Raw genomic sequence first — 7,591 nt, 5'->3', positions numbered from 1 at the left:
TGAACAATGGACGGACACGCTGATGACGACCCACGCAACAAGGCCCCCTGACACTCCCTGGACACTCTCTGAACAATGGAAGGACACGCTGATGACGACCCACGCAACAAGGCCCCTGACACTCCCTGGACACTCTCTGAACAATGGGCGGACACGCTGATGACGACCCACGCAACAAGGCCCCTGACACTCCCTGGACACTCTGAACACTGCCCTGACCATTTGCAACAAAAAATCTCCTCACGACGTAACCTAAAAAGGACAAAATCCCCCCCGACAAAAAAAAAAATAGCTAACTTTCCAAAATATAACGAAATCGTTAAGTCACCAACAAGACATCAAAATAAAGAAGCCATAAAAAAGAAAAAGAAAAAAGCAACAAAGAAATCAACTCAAGCAATAGTCGAAAAAACAAATCTAAAAAGGTTAACTCCTGATCAGTCAAAAATTAGAAAACTAAAAACATATAATGACAAAATGTAACGAAACGTTTGAACTCAAAACCAAGAAAAAAAAGTAAAAAAAAAAAAAAAAAAAAAAAATTTATTCAAAAATCAAAACAACAACAAAAAAAAAACGAAACTGAGGAAAACTAAAACTAAGAGAAAAAAGAAAACCGGCAGCGGCTTGATTATCTTTGGCTTCACCCTGGCTTAGATGGACAGACGAAGGAACACAGAAAGACAGGAATAAAGGGATGAACTGAAGTGTAAGAGAAAGAAGAAAGAAAAGAATACTATTATAAAGAAAAAAATTATATTAGAGATAGAAGAATGGAGGGAGGGATGGAAAATATGAAGAAAGAAAGGAAGAAAAATATAAGGAATAGGAGAAAGGGAGGAAGTAAACAAAGAAGGCAACAAAGCAGATGTAGATTCAGAAAAAAATATACAGATGGACGGAATGAGATGAACGGAAGAAAGAAAGGAAGAAAAATAGTTGCCTGGGTGGGATGCTGACGCTGGCTTAGTGTTCAGGGTGGGATGCTGACGCTGGCTTAGTGTTCAGGGTGGGATGCTGACCCTGGCTTAGTGTTCAGGGTGGGATGCTGACCCTGGCTTAGTGTTCAGGGTGGGATGCTGACCCTGGCTTAGTGTTCAGGGTGGGATGCTGACCCTGGCTTAGTGTTCAGGGTGGGATGCTGACCCTGGCTTAGTGTTCAGGGTGGGATGCTGACCCTGGCTTAGTGTTCAGGGTGGGATGCTGACCCTGGCTTAGTGTTCAGGGTGGGATGCTGACCCTGGCATAGTGTTCAGGGTGGGATGCTGACCCTGGCTTAGCGTTCAGGGTGGGATGCTGACCCTGGCTTAGTGTTCAGGGTGGGATGCTGACCCAGGCTTAGTGTTCAGGGTGGGAAGCTGACCCTGGCTTAGTGTTCAGGGTGGGATGCAGACCCTGGCATAGTGTTCAGGGTGGGATGCTGACCCTGGCTTAATGTTCAGGGTGGGATGCTGACCCTGGATTAGTGTTCAGGGTGGGATGCTGACCCTGGCTTAATGTTCAGGGTGGGATGCTGACCCTGGCTTAATGTTCAGGGTGGGATGCTGACCCTGGCATAGTGTTCAGGGTGGGATGCTGACCCTGGCTTAATGTTCAGGGTGGGATGCTGACCCTGGCATAGTGTTCAGGGTGGGATGCTGATCCTAGCATAGTGTTCAGGGTGGGATGCTGACCCTGGCTTAGTGTTCAGATTGGGATACTGACCCTGGCTTAGTAATCAGGTTGGGATGCAGAACATGGCTTACCGTTCAGGGTAGGATGCTGACACTAGCTTAGTGTTCAGGGTGGTATGCTGACCCTGGCTTAGTGTTCAGGGTGGGATACTGACCCTGGCTTAGTGTTCAGGGTGGGATGCTGACCCTGGCTTAGTGTTCAAGGTGGGATGCTGACCCTGGCTTAGCGTTCAGGGTGGGATGCTGACCCTGGCTTAGTGTTCAAGGTGGGATGCTGACCCTGGCTTAGTGTTCAGGGTGGGATGCTGACCCTGGCTTAGTGTTCAAGGTGGGATGCTGACCCTGGCTTAGTGTTCAGGATGAGATACTGACCCTGGCTTAGTGTTCAGGGTGGGATGCTGACCCTGGCTTAGTGTTCAGGGTGGGATGCTGACCCTGGCTTAGTGTTCAGGGTGGGATGCTGACCCTGGCTTAGTGCTCAGGGTGGGATGCTGACCCTGGCTTAGTGTTCAGGGTGGGATGCTGACCCTGGCTTAGTGTTCAGGGTGGGATGCTGACCCTGGCTTAGTGTTCAGGGTGGGATGCTGACCCTGGCTTAGTGTTCAGGGTGGGATGCTGACCCTGGCTTAGTGTTCAGGGTGGGATGCTGACCCTGGCATAGTGTTCAGGGTGGGATGCTGACCCTGGCTTAGCGTTCAGGGTGGGATGCTGACCCTGGCTTAGTGTTCAGGGTGGGATGCTGACCCTGGCTTAGTGTTCAGGGTGGGAAGCTGACCCTGGCTTAGTGTTCAGGGTGGGATGCAGACCCTGGCATAGTGTTCAGGGTGGGATGCTGACCCTGGCTTAATGTTCAGGGTGGGATGCTGACCCTGGATTATGTTAGCCTTTTTGTTAGCTGTTTTTTTGTGTGTTTTTGTTTAAGGCGCGAACTGTTATCTCACGTCAGGTCCGGTGTACCGTTGCCTGCGTTTTCCAGTTGATAGAGGTCGTGAGACAACACCATAGCCTTTTAGTTAAGTGATGTGTGTTATGTGTTGGCCGAGCGGAGCCGTTAAGTTCACTTTGAGTTCACTTAATTTACTCTCTCTCTCTCTCTGGTTGATTAAATGGTTGTATTGCTTTTTAAATATATTCACAGAATAGTTACAGTATTTTGTGGACGAGTCGTAAGTCGTACGCACACTCCGAGAAGTCCTGTGCCCTCGTCCGCCGCCCGCTCTGATCTGCCGGCTTCTCTTGGTACAGGAGCGGCCAGCGGATAGCATGCTTGCTGCATCAGCACCGTTCCCACGGCAAGGAGCACCTCCTAAGCACAACGTAGCGTCTGTGTGTAACGTCCTGGCGCCACTGGGCCATGGCGATACGACATACATTCACACATTCACATTTTTTTATAATATACACATTACATCGCTCGGTCACGGAAAAAGTCGCGACCTCGCGGCTCATCCGACCCTTAAAATCAGTGTACCTACCCATGTTACAGTCGCACAATGTGTACTAGTTAAACGAGGGCCTATTATGGTTGCATGTAAAAAAAAAAATATATACAAGTCAGAGCCCGCCTAACGATACAACATCGGGAAATGCCAATGACAAGAAAAATAATCATGGAAGTAACAATAAATGGGCAAAGTACATACAGGGCGAGGTAAACAGGGCTAGAGTCGTGGACGTGGAAGCTCAGCACTATTCCGAGAAAACAAAACAATAGCTCGAATAGTTATTTACAAAATACATCCTAAAAAAAAAACAAATTGACTAAATTGTCATTAGGATACATGGTAATGGAGCTATGTGGAATAGTAATAAGAAAAGAAAAAAAAAATCCGTGAAGAAGATTTGATACAAACTGAATCTTCGAGTCACAATGCGTACGAACTCAGCGCGGTGGGGCAACTCTTGCCTGAAGATGGTTGTACAAAGTCAGAGCCCGCTTAACAAGGCAGAACAGGGGGATGACAATGATTATAAAAAGAACCACCGGTAAGAGCAGTGATGGGTAATGTACATATGGGGCAAGGTAAACCGGTAGAGAGTCATGGACAGCTGACTCCAATTCCGAGAAATTTGAAAAGGTTAGCTCGGAAAGGCTATTTGTCACATACTTCATCCTAGAAAAGGTGAGATTCACTAAACTGTCAATAGGATAGATTGGGATGGCATTTTTGGCCGCAAATCCATGATGGAGCGTCTCCGGAAAGGTTGTCAAATTGACAGAACGTAGGGAACAAGCCACCCGTACCACCAGGTGACCTGCAACCTCTCTATAAGTTGAACCTTCGGGACAGACCACTGTCACAAACACTGGTAGTGTGAAAAAGAAGTAGTGAAATCCGGAGAACCTCCTGTGGAAAAGCGATTTAGGGGCGACGTGACGATAGGGGCAAGTCTCTAGAGCTTTAGAAGCATCCGACTGGGTCAGCACCACCTCGCAGATACCACCTGTCAACGGGAGGAATGCAAAAGTGACGCTGAGCAAAATAGAGATTGTGATACTCTGTTTTGCAGGACCCTAGGTCTGACGGCTGGCCCGTTGCATAAAGCGATAGATCATTACGAATTAAGACCACTGTGGCAGGTAAGTCCAGCACCATCACCGAGTTATTGATTGAGAAAGGGAAAGGTTCCAGCTGATAAACCTCAAACACATCCTTTGACCTGAAGTGAACGTGAATTACTATAGCTTACTACTTCAGGAAAGACTCAAGCAAGGGATAGAATTGTTGTATGGCATGCATGTCAAACAAAGGTGTTAGTTGGTGGTTCTCTACTCCTATTTTCAAAGCCTTTGCAAATCCCTGACAGGAAAAAGAGAAGAGGTAACCCTACCACAGTCTGCATCCACTACATTCTGTATTACCAGAGCATTAGTATGGAGGATAGAGTTGACTGCACTCTCCAAGGCAGGCAAGGTTTGTAGAACAAGTTCCATTTGGTACATATTAGCCATGCCGGTCCACAACTCATTAATGGAAGAGCCTAAGGTTCGGGAATAAGAAGCAATATCCTGTACTGCATGCTCAAGTCTGGAAATGTGGAAGGAATTCATCCTAATGGTTTTGTGTTGAGTAGCAGCAAGTGAAGCCAAACGGTTATACCTATCCCGCAGTTCCTCCACATCCTCATCCATGGCGGTTCCAAACAACATGCGGGAAAGTTGCCCAATCCCATCAATCAAGCCCCGTTTAGTACGGTTAGGAAACGAAAGAGCTGCGTAGTTCTCCAAAGCCAGGGTTAGAGTATCATTCAAGTACTTTATGCGGTCATGCATCAGACGCAGGAGACCGTCTTCAGGAGCATTGATATCCATCTGCAACACAACCCCAGTCACTTGTTCCGTTATTGTCCTCAGTGTGCCTGGTATTTCCACCAGAGCAGTAAACGGGTACTGGACCCACAGGACATCCTCGACCAGAGAAACCCGGCCCAAATGAGCAGAGAGGGCCCCCGGCTTGAGGTGCGCAGGGTCTGCAGCCAGAACGGAGCGCAGAAGGAAGTAGAAGGTAAGGGACAACATTGCCTGGAACCAAGCAGAAAACCCTTATTGGCGAGGACGCAGGTTATAGTCGTGTGTTGGAAAGATAGACAAAGCATCGTCAGGCTGAGGCAAACAGGCGGTTCTCGCTGGTTCAACTAAAGTCGAATCGATGACCTCAGGCTGGGCGTCTGTCTTTTTGAGGCGATCACTATGCACAATTTCGTATGAATTAAAAATGAGATCATAAAGCTCAAATTTGTGACCACCTAGTTGCCTAACTATCTGGCGTGGGCCCACGAATTTAGGGGACAACTTCGAATGTCTCTCTGGGACTCGAATCATAACAAAGTCACCCACTTTCAAGGAAACAGGGGCGGCACGCTTGTGTTGCTGCAAGCACATAGCCTCAGATGTAGCCAGTAGTCTATTTCTGACTTCTCTATGAATGTCTGTGAAAACCTTGAGTTGAACCTTAGAATAATCATCTGCATTATATACAGGTGAATGAGAACTACCAAGCAGGTCATACGGGAGTCTCTTCTCAACCCCAAAAATTATGTAGTGGGGAGATTGTCCCGTTGACTCACAAACACTGTTGTTTATGCTTGCTGCAACATATGCCAGCCAGTCCTCCCATGTATGCTGAAGTCCGCTAACGACCGGGCGCAAGACATCTAAAATCTTCCTATTCGCGCGCTCAACAAGGCCGTTGCTGGCTGGGTGATAACTGACTGTAAAAGATTGGGTAATGGCAAACTGTTTGCATATTTCTGCTAAAAGTTGATTTCGAAACTCGGTTCCATTATCACTTAACAACACTCTAGGTGTGGAATACGGACAAATGAGATGAGTTATCAGGGCATGAGCAATGGACTTAGCAGATTTATCTTGCACTGGGGCTAAAACAACGTACCGAGACAAGTGATCTACACAAACTAAGAGGTACCTAGAGCCCTGGTGGCTGGCGGGAAGCTGTAGCAAGTCAATAGAAACTACATCCCAAGGCCGGGCAGGGGGCGGGTATTCTAGGATGGGCGCAGGCCTAGGCACCGTCCCTTTATGTTGGGCACACTTGACACACTTAGCCACATACGCGTCAATATCTACACGCATGGTTGGCCAAAAATAGGCCGCTCGGGCCGCTGTTCGTGTGCGCTCCCTCCCCGGGTGACCAGCAATGATCGCGTCATGAACTAAGTTCAGCACCGCCGGTACATAACACTCCGGTATCACAAACTGTGCAACGGACTCCTTTTTGCGGGGCCAGTAGCGGCACAGGACACCGTCCTGTGACAAGAAGAATTGTGAAAAAGACACAGGTAGAGGCGGGAGACTTGTTTCGTCACCCGACTCCAGAGCGTATATTACCTTACCCCAAACGTCATGGCGACGCTGGGCTGCTGCTAAATCCTTAAGACTGAAATTTTGAATTTCAGCAAGCGCTTCTGCCACTGAGCCAACAGGTACGTTCCTAGACAGTGAATCCGCGACGACATTCGCGCGGCCAGGTAAATACTTAAAGGTTGGCCCAAACTCCTGGATAGTCAGGTACCACCGTGCGAGGCGACCGGTGAGGTTTCTACCTTTAAAAAGCTCGGTGACTGGCGCGTGGTCCGTAAAGACAGTGATAGGATAGCCAAGGATAATATCCCTAAAATGTTTAAGAGCCCAAACAACCGCTAGGGTTTCCTGATGGGTCACTGAATAGTTCGACTCAGCCTGGTTTAAAGTACGACTTGCGTACGCAATAGCGCGATTTTTACCGCGAGCGTCCGGTTGCATCAAAACAGCACCAAGACCCAGGGCTGAGGCATCTGTAAAAAGTGTAAAAGGGACGTTGTAGTCCGGGAATGCCAAGGCTGGAGCGTTGATTAACGCTGACTTCAAGTCTGTAAAACTCTTGTGTTGTGGGGCATTCCAGTGAAAAGGGACCTCTTTCTTTAAGAGTTGTGTTAGAGGCGAAGCAATTTTGGCAAAACCTTGTATGAAAGGCCTATAGTAGCCGGACAACCCAAGGAAAGACCGAACGTTTTCGACGGTCTTGGGTTGCGGAAAATTCTTTATGGCCGATATTTTATCGTCCATCGTGTGGATACCATCTCCATCAACAGTGTGGCCTAAAAAGGTGATTTTCGCCTTTAAAAATTCACATTTAGTCAGCTTGGCCTTAAGGCCAGCGCCTCTGAGTTTAAGCAGAACCGCTTCTAGTTTAGCTAGGTGACTGGCGCCATCCTTGCTGCAGATGATTAAATCATCTAAATATGCATAGACTTCTTTGCCTATCATGTCTGAGAACAATGTGTTGATCATCCTCTGAAAAGTAATGGGTGCGGTTTTGAGGCCGAATGGCATCCTTAACCATTCAAAATGACCGCTAGGGGTACTGAAGGCTGTAATCTCTCTGGATTCAGCTGCCATCGGCACCTGCCAGTACCCA

The sequence above is a fragment of the Eriocheir sinensis genome, unplaced genomic scaffold, assembly GCF_024679095.1.
Source record: "Eriocheir sinensis breed Jianghai 21 unplaced genomic scaffold, ASM2467909v1 Scaffold122, whole genome shotgun sequence".
NCBI classification, from domain to species: domain Eukaryota; kingdom Metazoa; phylum Arthropoda; class Malacostraca; order Decapoda; family Varunidae; genus Eriocheir; species Eriocheir sinensis.
Note: the sequence above shows the minus strand (reverse complement) of the source record.